This window comes from Cnephaeus nilssonii (genome assembly GCF_951640355.1).
Source record: "Cnephaeus nilssonii genome assembly, chromosome: 10".
NCBI classification, from domain to species: Eukaryota; Metazoa; Chordata; class Mammalia; order Chiroptera; family Vespertilionidae; genus Cnephaeus; species Cnephaeus nilssonii.
In genome coordinates this window covers 93,991,137-94,009,051 of record NC_137081.1, presented here as the reverse complement: position 1 = coordinate 94,009,051, position 17,915 = coordinate 93,991,137, and positions in this window count along the sequence as shown.

Sequence of the window (17,915 nt, the reverse complement as noted above, 5' to 3'; positions counted from 1 at the left end):
ATATGTATTCCTATTGTGTGAAGCACGTTTCTAAATATTTCCCTAGTCTGTAGTCGTAAGTTCTGAGTGCTACACACCAAATTGTCCAGTGATTGAAGCTCATTCATTGTGAATAGCCAACATTACTACACTGTGACCGTAACCCAGTCCCTAACCCTCTAACCCAAACCCTAAACCTAGCCCACACCTGAGCCTGAACCCTACCTAGCGCAAAACCTTATCCTAACCCTAACCATGAACAGAGCCCCAATTCTCTAACCCTAATACCAGAACTAATCTCGATGACGTCATCACTCCCAGCTTGTCCCCTGGCCAAATCATTATCACCAGGGATCAATTAAGCCTGCCCACGTGTCCCCTCCCCCTTGGTGACATCATCACATACGGTTTAATGGCCTAACCAGGCTTCTTTCAAAATCGCCAACTCATTGTCCCGGAATAATAAATGTAACCAGTATCCAACTCGGTTCTATGTTGTTTGAACACGATTTCCTTGTCAGGAAACAATGTGTTACAGATATTAAGGCCCTTTATTCACGTATTCCTAGTGTTTGAAGCACTTTCTTAGATATTAACCTAGGTTATCATTGTGAATTTCCCGAGATGGAGTCTCTCTCTTCCAGTGTCTCAAGCTTTTTCATTGTGAATTCTAATTTGCTAAAACAACCTTTTTTACAAATATACCAGCACTTTCAACATTATTACCACTTGACAGTCTATCCAGCTTTCACCGCGCTTTGGATACAAATTCTCAGTATTTCAAAATTCAGTAGAGATGTTCGGGTTCTAAAACGTATTCCAGGAGTTCTAGAGACACTCTGCCATTCCCCTGGTCTGTTGTTTTGAGCAATGAGACTTTTCATTTTAACACGGGTGTCATACTGGCTTTTTAAAGGCACAGTAAAACATTACTTGGAACCCTAGCCTAACTAACATTTTTATTTCATAGTGTTCTCAATACTTTCATACTGTTCGATAGCTCTAGGAAAATGAGTTTTTCAGTGTTTCACCAAAACCTTTTCCAGAAAACGCCAACTCCTTTTGACGGGAAAAATAAATGTAAACAGTGTCACACTCGCTTCTCAGCTGTTTGAACAAGATTTCCCAGTGACAAAATTGTGCTGTTCAGATATTCAGTCTATTGGAATATGTATTCCTATTGTGTGAAGCACGTTTCTAAATATTTCCCTAGTCTGGAGTCGTAAGTTCTGAGTGCTACACACCAAATTGTCCAGTGATTGAAGCTCATTCATTGTGAATAGCCAACATTACTACACTGTGACCGTAACCCTGTCCCTAACCCTCTAACCCAAACCCTAAACCTAGCCCACACCTGAGCCTGAACCCTACCTAGCGCAAAACCTTATCCTAACCCTAACCATGAACAGAGCCCCAATTCTCTAACCCTAATACCAGAACTAATCTCGATGACGTCATCACTCCCAGCTGGTCCCCTGGCCAAATCATTATCACCTGGGATCAATTAAGCCTGCCCACGTGGCCCCTCCCCCTTGGTGACGTCATCACATCCGGTTTAATGGCCTAACCAGGCTTCTTTCAAATTCACCAACTCATTGTCCCGGAATAATAAATGTAACCAGTATCCAACTCGGTTCTATGTTCTTTGAACACGATTTCCTAGTCAGGAAACAATGTGTTACAGATATTAAGGCCCTTTATTCACGTATTCCTAGTGTTTGAAGCACTTTCTTAGATATTAACCTAGGTTATCATTGTGAATTTCCCGAGATGGAGTCTCTCTCTTCCAGTGTCTCAAGCTTTTTCATTGTGAATTCTAATTTGGTAAAACAACCTTTTTTACAAATATACCAGCACTTTCAACATTATTACCACTTGACAGTCTATCCAGCTTTCACAGCGCTTTGGATACAAATTCTCAGTATTTCAAAATTCAGTAGAGATGTTCGGGTTCTAAAACGTATTCCAGGAGTTCTAGAGACACTCTGCCATTCCCCTGGTCTGTTGTTTTGAGCAATGAGACTTTTCATTTTAACACGGGTGTCATACTGGCTTTTTAAAGGCACAGTAAAACATTACTTGGAACCCTAGCCTAACTAACATTTTTATTTCATAGTGTTCTCAATACTTTCATACTGTTCGATAGCTCCAGGAAAATGAGTTTTTCAGTGTTTCACCAAAACCTTTTCCCGAAAACGCCAACTCCTTTTGACGGGAAAAATAAATGTAAACAGTGTCACACTCGCTTCTCAGCTGTTTGAACAAGATTTCCCAGTGACAAAATTGTGCTGTTCAGATATTCAGTCTATTGGAATATGTATTCCTATTGTGTGAAGCACGTTTCTAAATATTTCCCTAGTCTGGAGTCGTAAGTTCTGAGTGCTACACACCAAATTGTCCAGTGATTGAAGCTCATTCATTGTGAATAGCCAACATTACTACACTGTGACTGTAACCCTGTCCCTAACCCTCTAACCCAAACCCTAAACCTAGCCCACACCTGAGCCTGAACCCTACCTAGAGCAAAACCTTATCCTAACCCTAACCATGAACAGAGCCCCAATTCTCTAACCCTAATACCAGAACTAATCTCGATGACGTCATCACTCGCAGCTGGTCCCCTGGCCAAATCATTATCACCTGGAATCAATTAAGCCTGCCCACGTGGCCCCTCCCCCTTGGTGACGTCATCACATCCGGCTTAATGGCCTAACCAGGCTTCTTTCAAAATAGCCAACTCATTGTCCCGGAATAATAAATGTAACCAGTATCCAACTCGGTTCTATGTTCTTTGAACACGATTTCCTAGTGAGGAAACAATGTGTTACAGATATTAAGGCCCTTTATTCACGTATTCCTAGTGTTTGAAGCACTTTCTTAGATATTAACCTAGGTTATCATTGTGAATTTCCCGAGATGGAGTCTCTCTCTTCCAGTGTCTCAAGCTTTTTCATTGTGAATTCTAATTTGGTAAAACAACCTTTTTTACAAATATACCAGCACTTTCAACATTATTACCACTTGACAGTCTATCCAGCTTTCACAGCGCTTTGGATACAAATTCTCAGTATTTCAAAATTCAGTAGAGATGTTCGGGTTCTAAAACGTATTCCAGGAGTTCTAGAGACACTCTGCCATTCCCCTGGTCTGTTGTTTTGAGCAATGAGACTTTTCATTTTAACACGGGTGTCATACTGGCTTTTTAAAGGCACAGTAAAACATTACTTGGAACCCTAGCCTAACTAACATTTTTATTTCATAGTGTTCTCAATACTTTCATACTGTTCGATAGCTCCAGGAAAATGAGTTTTTCAGTGTTTCACCAAAACCTTTTCCCGAAAACGCCAACTCCTTTTGACGGGAAAAATAAATGTAAACAGTGTCACACTCGCTTCTCAGCTGTTTGAACGAGATTTCCCAGTGACAAAATTGTGCTGTTCAGATATTCAGTCTATTGGAATATGTATTCCTTTTGTGTGAAGCACGTTTCTAAATATTTCCCTAGTCTGGAGTCGTAAGTTCTGAGTGCTACACACCAAATTGTCCAGTGATTGAAGCTCATTCATTGTGAATAGCCAACATTACTACACTGTGACCGTAACCCTGTCCCTAACCCTCTAACCCAAACCCTAATCCTAGCCCACACCTGAGCCTGAACCCTACCTAGCGCAAAACCTTATCCTAACCCTAACCATGAACAGAGCCCCAATTCTCTAACCCTAATACCAGAACTAATCTCGATGACGTCATCACTCCCAGCTGGTCCCCTGGCCAAATCATTATCACCTGGGATCAATTAAGCCTGCCCACGTGGCCCCTCCCCCTTGGTGACGTCATCACATCCGGCTTAATGGCCTAACCAGGCTTCTTTCAAAATCACCAACTCATTGTCCCGGAAAAATAAATGTAACCAGTATCCAACTCGGTTCTATGTTCTTTGAACACGATTTCCTTGTCAGGAAACAATGTGTTACAGATATTAAGGCCCTTTATTCACGTATTCCTAGTGTTTGAAGCACTTTCTTAGATATTAACCTAGGTTATCATTGTGAATTTCCCGAGATGGAGTCTCTCTCTTCCAGTGTCTCAAGCTTTTTCATTGTGAATTCTAATTTGCTAAAACAACCTTTTTTACAAATATACCAGCACTTTCAACATTATTACCACTTGACAGTCTATCCAGCTTTCACCGCGCTTTGGATACAAATTCTCAGTATTTCAAAATTCAGTAGAGATGTTCGGGTTCTAAAACGTATTCCAGGAGTTCTAGAGACACTCTGCCATTCCCCTGGTCTGTTGTTTTGAGCAATGAGACTTTTCATTTTAACACGGGTGTCATACTGGCTTTTTAAAGGCACAGTAAAACATTACTTGGAACCCTAGCCTAACTAACATTTTTATTTCATAGTGTTCTCAATACTTTCATACTGTTCGATAGCTCTAGGAAAATGAGTTTTTCAGTGTTTCACCAAAACCTTTTCCCGAAAACGCCAACTCCTTTTGACGGGAAAAATAAATGTAAACAGTGTCACACTCGCTTCTCAGCTGTTTGAACAAGATTTCCCAGTGACAAAATTGTGCTGTTCAGATATTCAGTCTATTGGAATATGTATTCCTATTGTGTGAAGCACGTTTCTAAATATTTCCCTAGTCTGTAGTCGTAAGTTCTGAGTGCTACACACCAAATTGTCCAGTGATTGAAGCTCATTCATTGTGAATAGCCAACATTACTACACTGTGACCGTAACCCAGTCCCTAACCCTCTAACCCAAACCCTAAACCTAGCCCACACCTGAGCCTGAACCCTACCTAGCGCAAAACCTTATCCTAACCCTAACCATGAACAGAGCCCCAATTCTCTAACCCTAATACCAGAACTAATATCGATGACGTCATCACTCCCAGCTGGTCCCCTGGCCAAATCATTATCACCTGGAATCAATTAAGCCTGCCCACGTGGCCCCTCCCCCTTGGTGACGTCATCACATCCGGCTTAATGGCCTAACCAGGCTTCTTTCAAAATAGCCAACTCATTGTCCCGGAATAATAAATGTAACCAGTATCCAACTCGGTTCTATGTTCTTTGAACACGATTTCCTAGTGAGGAAACAATGTGTTACAGATATTAAGGCCCTTTATTCACGTATTCCTAGTGTTTGAAGCACTTTCTTAGATATTAACCTAGGTTATCATTGTGAATTTCCCGAGATGGAGTCTCTCTCTTCCAGTGTCTCAAGCTTTTTCATTGTGAATTCTAATTTGGTAAAACAACCTTTTTTACAAATATACCAGCACTTTCAACATTATTACCACTTGACAGTCTATCCAGCTTTCACAGCGCTTTGGATACAAATTCTCAGTATTTCAAAATTCAGTAGAGATGTTCGGGTTCTAAAACGTATTCCAGGAGTTCTAGAGACACTCTGCCATTCCCCTGGTCTGTTGTTTTGAGCAATGAGACTTTTCATTTTAACACGGGTGTCATACTGGCTTTTTAAAGGCACAGTAAAACATTACTTGGAACCCTAGCCTAACTAACATTTTTATTTCATAGTGTTCTCAATACTTTCATACTGTTCGATAGCTCCAGGAAAATGAGTTTTTCAGTGTTTCACCAAAACCTTTTCCCGAAAACGCCAACTCCTTTTGACGGGAAAAATAAATGTAAACAGTGTCACACTCGCTTCTCAGCTGTTTGAACGAGATTTCCCAGTGACAAAATTGTGCTGTTCAGATATTCAGTCTATTGGAATATGTATTCCTTTTGTGTGAAGCACGTTTCTAAATATTTCCCTAGTCTGGAGTCGTAAGTTCTGAGTGCTACACACCAAATTGTCCAGTGATTGAAGCTCATTCATTGTGAATAGCCAACATTACTACACTGTGACCGTAACCCTGTCCCTAACCCTCTAACCCAAACCCTAATCCTAGCCCACACCTGAGCCTGAACCCTACCTAGCGCAAAACCTTATCCTAACCCTAACCATGAACAGAGCCCCAATTCTCTAACCCTAATACCAGAACTAATCTCGATGACGTCATCACTCCCAGCTGGTCCCCTGGCCAAATCATTATCACCTGGGATCAATTAAGCCTGCCCACGTGGCCCCTCCCCCTTGGTGACGTCATCACATCCCTTTAATGGCCTAACCAGGCTTCTTTCAAAATCACCAACTCATTGTCCCGGAAAAATAAATGTAACCAGTATCCAACTCGGTTCTATGTTCTTTGAACACGATTTCCTTGTCAGGAAACAATGTGTTACAGATATTAAGGCCCTTTATTCACGTATTCCTAGTGTTTGAAGCACTTTCTTAGATATTAACCTAGGTTATCATTGTGAATTTCCCGAGATGGAGTCTCTCTCTTCCAGTGTCTCAAGCTTTTTCATTGTGAATTCTAATTTGCTAAAACAACCTTTTTTACAAATATACCAGCACTTTCAACATTATTACCACTTGACAGTCTATCCAGCTTTCACCGCGCTTTGGATACAAATTCTCAGTATTTCAAAATTCAGTAGAGATGTTCGGGTTCTAAAACGTATTCCAGGAGTTCTAGAGACACTCTGCCATTCCCCTGGTCTGTTGTTTTGAGCAATGAGACTTTTCATTTTAACACGGGTGTCATACTGGCTTTTTAAAGGCACAGTAAAACATTACTTGGAACCCTAGCCTAACTAACATTTTTATTTCATAGTGTTCTCAATACTTTCATACTGTTCGATAGCTCTAGGAAAATGAGTTTTTCAGTGTTTCACCAAAACCTTTTCCCGAAAACGCCAACTCCTTTTGACGGGAAAAATAAATGTAAACAGTGTCACACTCGCTTCTCAGCTGTTTGAACAAGATTTCCCAGTGACAAAATTGTGCTGTTCAGATATTCAGTCTATTGGAATATGTATTCCTATTGTGTGAAGCACGTTTCTAAATATTTCCCTAGTCTGTAGTCGTAAGTTCTGAGTGCTACACACCAAATTGTCCAGTGATTGAAGCTCATTCATTGTGAATAGCCAACATTACTACACTGTGACCGTAACCCAGTCCCTAACCCTCTAACCCAAACCCTAAACCTAGCCCACACCTGAGCCTGAACCCTACCTAGCGCAAAACCTTATCCTAACCCTAACCATGAACAGAGCCCCAATTCTCTAACCCTAATACCAGAACTAATATCGATGACGTCATCACTCCCAGCTGGTCCCCTGGCCAAATCATTATCACCTGGGATCAATTAAGCCTGCCCACGTGGCCCCTCCCCCTTGGTGACGTCATCACATCCGGCTTAATGGCCTAACCAGGCTTCTTTCAAAATAGCCAACTCATTGTCCCGGAATAATAAATGTAACCAGTATCCAACTCGGTTCTATATTCTTTGAACACGATTTCCTAGTCAGGAAACAATGTGTTACAGATATTAAGGCCCTTTATTCACGTATTCCTAGTGTTTGAAGCACTTTCTTAGATATTAACCTAGGTTATCATTGTGAATTTCCCGAGATGGAGTCTCTCTCTTCCAGTGTCTCAAGCTTTTTCATTGTGAATTCTAATTTGGTAAAACAACCTTTTTTACAAATATACCAGCACTTTCAACATTATTACCACTTGACAGTCTATCCAGCTTTCACAGCGCTTTGGACACAAATTCTCAGTATTTCAAAATTCAGTAGAGATGTTCGGGTTCTAAAACGTATTCCAGGAGTTCTAGAGACACTCTGCCATTCCCCTGGTCTGTTGTTTTGAGCAATGAGACTTTTCATTTTAACACGGGTGTCATACTGGCTTTTTAAAGGCACAGTAAAACATTACTTGGAACCCTAGCCTAACTAACATTTTTATTTCATAGTGTTCTCAATACTTTCATACTGTTCGATAGCTCTAGGAAAATGAGTTTTTCAGTGTTTCACCAAAACCTTTTCCCGAAAACGCCAACTCCTTTTGACGGGAAAAAGAAATGTAAACAGTGTCACACTCGCTTCTCAGCTGTTTGAACAAGATTTCCCAGTGACAAAATTGTGCTGTTCAGATATTCAGTCTATTGGAATATGTATTCCTATTGTGTGAAGCACGTTTCTAAATATTTCCCTAGTCTGGAGTCGTAAGTTCTGAGTGCTACACACCAAATTGTCCAGTGATTGAAGCTCATTCATTGTGAATAGCCAACATTACTACACTGTGACCGTAACCCTGTCCCTAACCCTCTAACCCAAACCCTAAACCTAGCCCACACCTGAGCCTGAACCCTACCTAGCGCAAAACCTTATCCTAACCCTAACCATGAACAGAGCCCCAATTCTCTAACCCTAATACCAGAACTAATCTCGATGACGTCATCACTCCCAGTTGGTCCCCTGGCCAAATCATTATCACCTGGGATCAATTAAGCCTGCCCACGTGGCCCCTCCCCCTTGGTGACGTCATCACATCCGGTTTAATGGCCTAACCAGGCTTCTTTCAAATTCACCAACTCATTGTCCCGGAATAATAAATGTAACCAGTATCCAACTCGGTTCTATGTTGTTTGAACACGATTTCCTTGTCAGGAAACAATGTGTTACAGATATTAAGGCCCTTTATTCACGTATTCCTAGTGTTTGAAGCACTTTCTTAGATATTAACCTAGGTTATCATTGTGAATTTCCCGAGATGGAGTCTCTCTCTTCCAGTGTCTCAAGCTTTTTCATTGTGAATTCTAATTTGGTAAAACAACCTTTTTTACAAATATACCAGCACTTTCAACATTATTACCACTTGACAGTCTATCCAGCTTTCACAGCGCTTTGGATACAAATTCTCAGTATTTCAAAATTCAGTAGAGATGTTCGGGTTCTAAAACGTATTCCAGGAGTTCTAGAGACACTCTGCCATTCCCCTGGTCTGTTGTTTTGAGCAATGAGACTTTTCATTTTAACACGGGTGTCATACTGGCTTTTTAAAGGCACAGTAAAACATTACTTGGAACCCTAGCCTAACTAACATTTTTATTTCATAGTGTTCTCAATACTTTCATACTGTTCGATAGCTCCAGGAAAATGAGTCTTTCAGTGTTTCACCAAAACCTTTTCCCGAAAACGCCAACTCCTTTTGACGGGAAAAATAAATGTAAACAGTGTCACACTCGCTTCTCAGCTGTTTGAACAAGATTTCCCAGTGACAAAATTGTGCTGTTCAGATATTCAGTCTATTGGAATATGTATTCCTATTGTGTGAAGCACGTTTCTAAATATTTCCCTAGTCTGGAGTCGTAAGTTCTGAGTGCTACACACCAAATTGTCCAGTGATTGAAGCTCATTCATTGTGAATAGCCAACATTACTACACTGTGTCCGTAACCCAGTCCCTAACCCTCTAACCCAAACCCTAAACCTAGCCCACACCTGAGCCTGAACCCTAACTAGCGCAAAACCTTATCCTAACCCTAACCATGAACAGAGCCCCAATTCTCTAACCCTAATACCAGAACTAATCTCGATGACGTCATCACTCCCAGCTGGTCCCCTGGCCAAATCATTATCACCTGGGATCAATTAAGCCTGCCCACGTGGCCCCTCCCCCTTGGTGACGTCATCACATCCAGCTTAATGGCCTAACCAGGCTTCTTTCAAAATAGCCAACTCATTGTCCCGGAATAATAAATGTAACCAGTATCCAACTCGGTTCTATGTTCTTTGAACACGATTTCCTAGTCAGGAAACAATGTGTTACAGATATTAAGGCCCTTTATTCACGTATTCCTAGTGTTTGAAGCACTTTCTTAGATATTAACCTAGGTTATCATTGTGAATTTCCCGAGATGGAGTCTCTCTCTTCCAGTGTCTCAAGCTTTTTCATTGTGAATTCTAATTTGGTAAAACAACCTTTTTTACAAATATACCAGCACTTTCAACATTATTACCACTTGACAGTCTATCCAGCTTTCACAGCGCTTTGGATACAAATTCTCAGTATTTCAAAATTCAGTAGAGATGTTCGGGTTCTAAAACCTATTCCAGGAGTTCTAGAGACACTCTGCCATTCCCCTGGTCTGTTGTTTTGAGCAATGAGACTTTTCATTTTAACACGGGTGTCATACTGGCTTTTTAAAGGCACAGTAAAACATTACTTGGAACCCTAGCCTAACTAACATTTTTATTTCATAGTGTTCTCAATACTTTCATACTGTTCGATAGCTCCAGGAAAATGAGTTTTTCAGTGTTTCACCAAAACCTTTTCCCGAAAACGCCAACTCCTTTTGACGGGAAAAATAAATGTAAACAGTGTCACACTCGCTTCTCAGCTGTTTGAACAAGATTTCCCAGTGACAAAATTGTGCTGTTCAGATATTCAGTCTATTGGAATATGTATTCCTATTGTGTGAAGCACGTTTCTAAATATTTCCCTAGTCTGGAGTCGTAAGTTCTGAGTGCTACACACCAAATTGTCCAGTGATTGAAGCTCATTCATTGTGAATAGCCAACATTACTACACTGTGACTGTAACCCTGTCCCTAACCCTCTAACCCAAACCCTAAACCTAGCCCACACCTGAGCCTGAACCCTACCTAGCGCAAAACCTTATCCTAACCCTAACCATGAACAGAGCCCCAATTCTCTAACCCTAATACCAGAACTAATCTCGATGACGTCATCACTCCCAGCTGGTCCCCTGGCCAAATCATTAATACCTGGAATCAATTAAGCCTGCCCACGTGGCCCCTCCCCCTTGGTGACGTCATCACATCCGGCTTAATGGCCTAACCAGGCTTCTTTCAAAATAGCCAACTCATTGTCCCGGAATAATAAATGTAACCAGTATCCAACTCGGTTCTATGTTCTTTGAACACGATTTCCTAGTGAGGAAACAATGTGTTACAGATATTAAGGCCCTTTATTCACGTATTCCTAGTGTTTGAAGCACTTTCTTAGATATTAACCTAGGTTATCATTGTGAATTTCCCGAGATGGAGTCTCTCTCTTCCAGTGTCTCAAGCTTTTTCATTGTGAATTCTAATTTGGTAAAACAACCTTTTTTACAAATATACCAGCACTTTCAACATTATTACCACTTGACAGTCTATCCAGCTTTCACAGCGCTTTGGATACAAATTCTCAGTATTTCAAAATTCAGTAGAGATGTTCGGGTTCTAAAACGTATTCCAGGAGTTCTAGAGACACTCTGCCATTCCCCTGGTCTGTTGTTTTGAGCAATGAGACTTTTCATTTTAACACGGGTGTCCTACTGGCTTTTTAAAGGCACAGTAAAACATTACTTGGAACCCTAGCCTAACTAACATTTTTATTTCATAGTGTTCTCAATACTTTCATACTGTTCGATAGCTCCAGGAAAATGAGTTTTTCAGTGTTTCACCAAAACCTTTTCCCGAAAACGCCAACTCCTTTTGACGGGAAAAATAAATGTAAACAGTGTCACACTCGCTTCTCAGCTGTTTGAACGAGATTTCCCAGTGACAAAATTGTGCTGTTCAGATATTCAGTCTATTGGAATATGTATTCCTTTTGTGTGAAGCACGTTTCTAAATATTTCCCTAGTCTGGAGTCGTAAGTTCTGAGTGCTACACACCAAATTGTCCAGTGATTGAAGCTCATTCATTGTGAATAGCCAACATTACTACACTGTGACCGTAACCCTGTCCCTAACCCTCTAACCCAAACCCTAATCCTAGCCCACACCTGAGCCTGAACCCTACCTAGCGCAAAACCTTATCCTAACCCTAACCATGAACAGAGCCCCAATTCTCTAACCCTAATACCAGAACTAATCTCGATGACGTCATCACTCCCAGCTGGTCCCCTGGCCAAATCATTATCACCTGGGATCAATTAAGCCTGCCCACGTGGCCCCTCCCCCTTGGTGACGTCATCACATCCGGCTTAATGGCCTAACCAGGCTTCTTTCAAAATCACCAACTCATTGTCCCGGAAAAATAAATGTAACCAGTATCCAACTCGGTTCTATGTTCTTTGAACACGATTTCCTTGTCAGGAAACAATGTGTTACAGATATTAAGGCCCTTTATTCACGTATTCCTAGTGTTTGAAGCACTTTCTTAGATATTAACCTAGGTTATCATTGTGAATTTCCCGAGATGGAGTCTCTCTCTTCCAGTGTCTCAAGCTTTTTCATTGTGAATTCTAATTTGCTAAAACAACCTTTTTTACAAATATACCAGCACTTTCAACATTATTACCACTTGACAGTCTATCCAGCTTTCACCGCGCTTTGGATACAAATTCTCAGTATTTCAAAATTCAGTAGAGATGTTCGGGTTCTAAAACGTATTCCAGGAGTTCTAGAGACACTCTGCCATTCCCCTGGTCTGTTGTTTTGAGCAATGAGACTTTTCATTTTAACACGGGTGTCATACTGGCTTTTTAAAGGCACAGTAAAACATTACTTGGAACCCTAGCCTAACTAACATTTTTATTTCATAGTGTTCTCAATACTTTCATACTGTTCGATAGCTCTAGGAAAATGAGTTTTTCAGTGTTTCACCAAAACCTTTTCCCGAAAACGCCAACTCCTTTTGACGGGAAAAATAAATGTAAACAGTGTCACACTCGCTTCTCAGCTGTTTGAACAAGATTTCCCAGTGACAAAATTGTGCTGTTCAGATATTCAGTCTATTGGAATATGTATTCCTATTGTGTGAAGCACGTTTCTAAATATTTCCCTAGTCTGTAGTCGTAAGTTCTGAGTGCTACACACCAAATTGTCCAGTGATTGAAGCTCATTCATTGTGAATAGCCAACATTACTACACTGTGACCGTAACCCAGTCCCTAACCCTCTAACCCAAACCCTAAACCTAGCCCACACCTGAGCCTGAACCCTACCTAGCGCAAAACCTTATCCTAACCCTAACCATGAACAGAGCCCCAATTCTCTAACCCTAATACCAGAACTAATATCGATGACGTCATCACTCCCAGCTGGTCCCCTGGCCAAATCATTATCACCTGGGATCAATTAAGCCTGCCCACGTGGCCCCTCCCCCTTGGTGACGTCATCACATCCGGCTTAATGGCCTAACCAGGCTTCTTTCAAAATAGCCAACTCATTGTCCCGGAATAATAAATGTAACCAGTATCCAACTCGGTTCTATATTCTTTGAACACGATTTCCTAGTCAGGAAACAATGTGTTACAGATATTAAGGCCCTTTATTCACGTATTCCTAGTGTTTGAAGCACTTTCTTAGATATTAACCTAGGTTATCATTGTGAATTTCCCGAGATGGAGTCTCTCTCTTCCAGTGTCTCAAGCTTTTTCATTGTGAATTCTAATTTGGTAAAACAACCTTTTTTACAAATATACCAGCACTTTCAACATTATTACCACTTGACAGTCTATCCAGCTTTCACAGCGCTTTGGACACAAATTCTCAGTATTTCAAAATTCAGTAGAGATGTTCGGGTTCTAAAACGTATTCCAGGAGTTCTAGAGACACTCTGCCATTCCCCTGGTCTGTTGTTTTGAGCAATGAGACTTTTCATTTTAACACGGGTGTCATACTGGCTTTTTAAAGGCACAGTAAAACATTACTTGGAACCCTAGCCTAACTAACATTTTTATTTCATAGTGTTCTCAATACTTTCATACTGTTCGATAGCTCTAGGAAAATGAGTTTTTCAGTGTTTCACCAAAACCTTTTCCCGAAAACGCCAACTCCTTTTGACGGGAAAAAGAAATGTAAACAGTGTCACACTCGCTTCTCAGCTGTTTGAACAAGATTTCCCAGTGACAAAATTGTGCTGTTCAGATATTCAGTCTATTGGAATATGTATTCCTATTGTGTGAAGCAAGTTTCTAAATATTTCCCTCGTCTGGAGTCGTAAGTTCTGAGTGCTACACACCAAATTGTCCAGTGATTGAAGCTCATTCATTGTGAATAGCCAACATTACTACACTGTGACTGTAACCCTGTCCCTAACCCTCTAACCCAAACCCTAAACCTAGCCCACACCTGAGCCTGAACCCTACCTAGCGCAAAACCTTATCCTAACCCTAATCATGAACAGAGCCCCAATTCTCTAACCCTAATACCAGAACTAATCTCGATGACGTCATCACTCCCAGCTGGTCCCCTGGCCAAATCATTATCACCTGGGATCAATTAAGCCTGCCCACGTGGCCCCTCCCCCTTGGTGACGTCATCACATCCGGCTTAATGGCCTAACCAGGCTTCTTTCAAAATAGCCAACTCATTGTCCCGGAATAATAAATGTAACCAGTATCCAACTCGGTTCTATGTTCTTTGAACACGATTTCCTAGTCAGGAAACAATGTGTTACAGATATTAAGGCCCTTTATTCACGTATTCCTAGTGTTTGAAGCACTTTCTTAGATATTAACCTAGGTTATCATTGTGAATTTCCCGAGATGGAGTCTCTCTCTTCCAGTGTCTCAAGCTTTTTCATTGTGAATTCTAATTTGCTAAAACAACCTTTTTTACAAATATACCAGCACTTTCAACATTATTACCACTTGACAGTCTATCCAGCTTTCACAGCGCTTTGGATACAAATTCTCAGTATTTCAAAATTCAGTAGAGATGTTCGGGTTCTAAAACGTATTCCAGGAGTTCTAGAGACACTCTGCCATTCCCCTGGTCTGTTGTTTTGAGCAATGAGACTTTTCATTTTAACACGGGTTTCATACTGGCTTTTTAAAGGCACAGTAAAACATTACTTGGAACCCTAGCCTAACTAACATTTTTATTTCATAGTGTTCTCAATACTTTCATACTGTTCGATAGCTCTAGGAAAATGAGTTTTTCAGTGTTTCACCAAAACCTTTTCCCGAAAACGCCAACTCATTTTGACGGGAAAAACAAATGTAAACAGTGTCACACTCGCTTCTCAGCTGTTTGAACAAGATTTCCCAGTGACAAAATTGTGCTGTTCAGATATTCAGTCTATTGGAATATGTATTCCTATTGTGTGAAGCACGTTTCTAAATATTTCCCTAGTCTGGAGTCGTAAGTTCTGAGTGCTACACACCAAATTGTCCAGTGATTGAAGCTCATTCATTATGAATAGCCAACATTACTACACTGTGACCGTAACCCTGTCCCTAACCCTCTAACCCAAACCCTAAACCTAGCCCACACCTGAGCCTGAACCCTACCTAGCCCAAAACCTTATCCTAACCCTAACCATGAACAGAGCCCCAATTCTCTAACCCTAATACCAGAACTAATCTCGATGACGTCATCACTCCCAGCTGGTCCCCTGGCCAAATCATTATCACCTGGGATCAATTAAGCCTGCCCACGTCGCCCCTCCCCCTTGGTGACATCATCACATCCGGTTTAATGGCCTAACCAGGCTTCTTTCAAAATCGCCAACTCATTGTCCCGGAATAATAAATGTAACCAGTATCCAACTCAGTTCTATGTTCTTTGAACACGATTTCCTTGTCAGGAAACAATGTGTTACAGATATTAAGGCCCTTTATTCACGTATTCCTAGTGTTTGAAGCACTTTCTTAGATATTAACCTAGGTTATCATTTTGAATTTCCCGAGTTGGAGTCTCTCTCTTCCAGTGTCTCAAGCTTTTTCATTGTGAATTCTAATTTGGTAAAACAACGTTTTTTACAAATATACCAGCACTTTCAACATTATTACCACTTGACAGTCTATCCTACCTTTCACAGCGCTTTGGATACAAATTCTCAGTATTTCAAAATTCAGTAGAAATGTTCGGGTTCTAAAACGTATTCCAGGAGTTCTAGAGACACTCTGCCATTCCCCTGGTCTGTTGTTTTGAGCAATGAGACTTTTCATTTTAACCCGGGTGTCATACCGGCTTTGTAAAGGCACAGTAAAACATTACTTGGAACCCTAGCCTAACTAACATTTTTATTTCATAGTGTTCTCAATACTTTCATACTGTTCGATAGCTCTAGGAAAATGAGTTTTTCAGTGTTTCACCAAAACCTTTTCCCGAAAACGCCAACTCCTTTTGACGGAAAAAACAAATGTAAACAGTGTCACACTCGCTTCTCACCTGTTTGAACAAGATTTCCCAGTGACAAAATTGTGCTGTTCAGATACTCAGTCTATTGGAATATGTATTCCTATTGTGTGAAGCACATTTCTAAATATTTCCCTAGTCTGGAGTCGTAAGTTCTGAGTGCTACACACCAAATTGTCCAGTGATTGAAGCTCATTCATTGTGAATAGCCAACATTACTACACTGTGACCTTAACACTGTCCCTAACCCTCTAACCCAAACCCTAAACCTGGCCCACACCTGAGCCTACCTAGCCCAAAACCTTATCCTAACCCTAACCATGAACAGAGCCCCAATTCTCTAACCCTAATAACAGAACTAATCTCGATGACGTCATCACTCCCAGCTGGTCCCCTGGCCAAATCATTATCACCTGGGATCAATTAAGCCTGCCCACGTGGCCCCTCCCTCTTGGTGAGGTCATCACATCCTGTTTAATGGCCTAACCAGGCCTCTTTCAAAATCGCCAACTCATTGTCCCGGAATAATAAATGTAACCAGTATCCAACTCGGTTCTATGTTCTTTGAACACGATTTCCTTGTCAGGAAACAATGTGTTACAGATATTAAGGCCCTTTATTCATGTATTCCTAGTGTTTGAAGCACTTTCTTAGATATTAACCTAGGTTATCATTGTGAATTTCCCGAGTTGGAGTCTCTCTCTTCCAGTGTCTCAAGCTTTTTCATTCTGAATTCTAATTTGGTAAAACAACCTTTTTTACAAATATACCAGCACTTTCAACATTATTACCACCTGACAGTCTATCCTACCTTTCACAGCGCTTTGGATACAAATTTTCAGTATTTCAAAATTAAGTAGAGATGTTCGGGTTCTAAAACGTATTCCAGGAGTTCTAGAGACACGCTGCCATTCCCCTGGTCTGTTGTTTTGAGCAATGAGACTTTTCATTTTAACACGGGTGTCTTACCGGCTTTTTCAAGGCACAGTAAAACATTACTTGGAACGCTAGCCTGACTAACATTTTTATTTCATAGTGTTCTCAATACTTTCATACTGTTTGATAGCTCTAGGAAAATGAGTTTTTCAGTGTTTCACCAAAACCTTTTCCGGAAAACGCCAACTCCTTTTGACGGGAAAAATAAATGTAAACAGTGTCACACTCGCTTCTCAGCTGTTTGAACAAGATTTCCCAGTGACAAAATTGTGCTGTTCAGATACTCAGTCTATTGGAATATGTATTCCTATTGTGTGAAGCACATTTCTAAATATTTCCCTAGACTGGAGCCTTAAGTTCTGAGTGCTACACACCAAATTGTCCAGCGATTGAAGCTCATTCATTGAGAATAGCCAACATTACTACACTGTGACCATAACCCTGTCCCTAACCCTCTAACCCAAACCGTAAACCTAGCCCACACCTGAGCCTGACCCCTACCTAGCCCAAAACCTTATTCTAACCCTAACCATGAACAGAGCCCCAATTCTCTAACCCTAATACCAGAACTAATCTCGATGACGTCATCACTCCCAGCTGGTCCCCTGGCCAAATCATTATCACCTGGGATCAATTAAGCCTGCCCACGTAACCCCTCCCCCTTGGTGACTTCATCACATCCCGTTTAATGGCCTAACCAGGCTTCTTTCAAAATCGCCAACTCATTGTCCTGGAATAATAAATGTAACCAGTATCCAACTCGGTTCTATGTTCTTTGAACAGGATTTCCTTGTCAGGAAACAATGTGTTACAGATATTAAGGCCCTTTATTCACGTATTCCTAGTGTTTGAAGCACTTTCTTAGATATTAACCTAGGTTATCATTGTGAATTTCCCGAGTTGGAGTCTCTCTCTTCCAGTGTCTCAAGCTTTTTCATTCTGAATTCTAATTTGGTAAAACAACCTTTTTTACAAATATACCAGCACTTTCAACATTATTACCACCTGACAGTCTATCCTACCTTTCA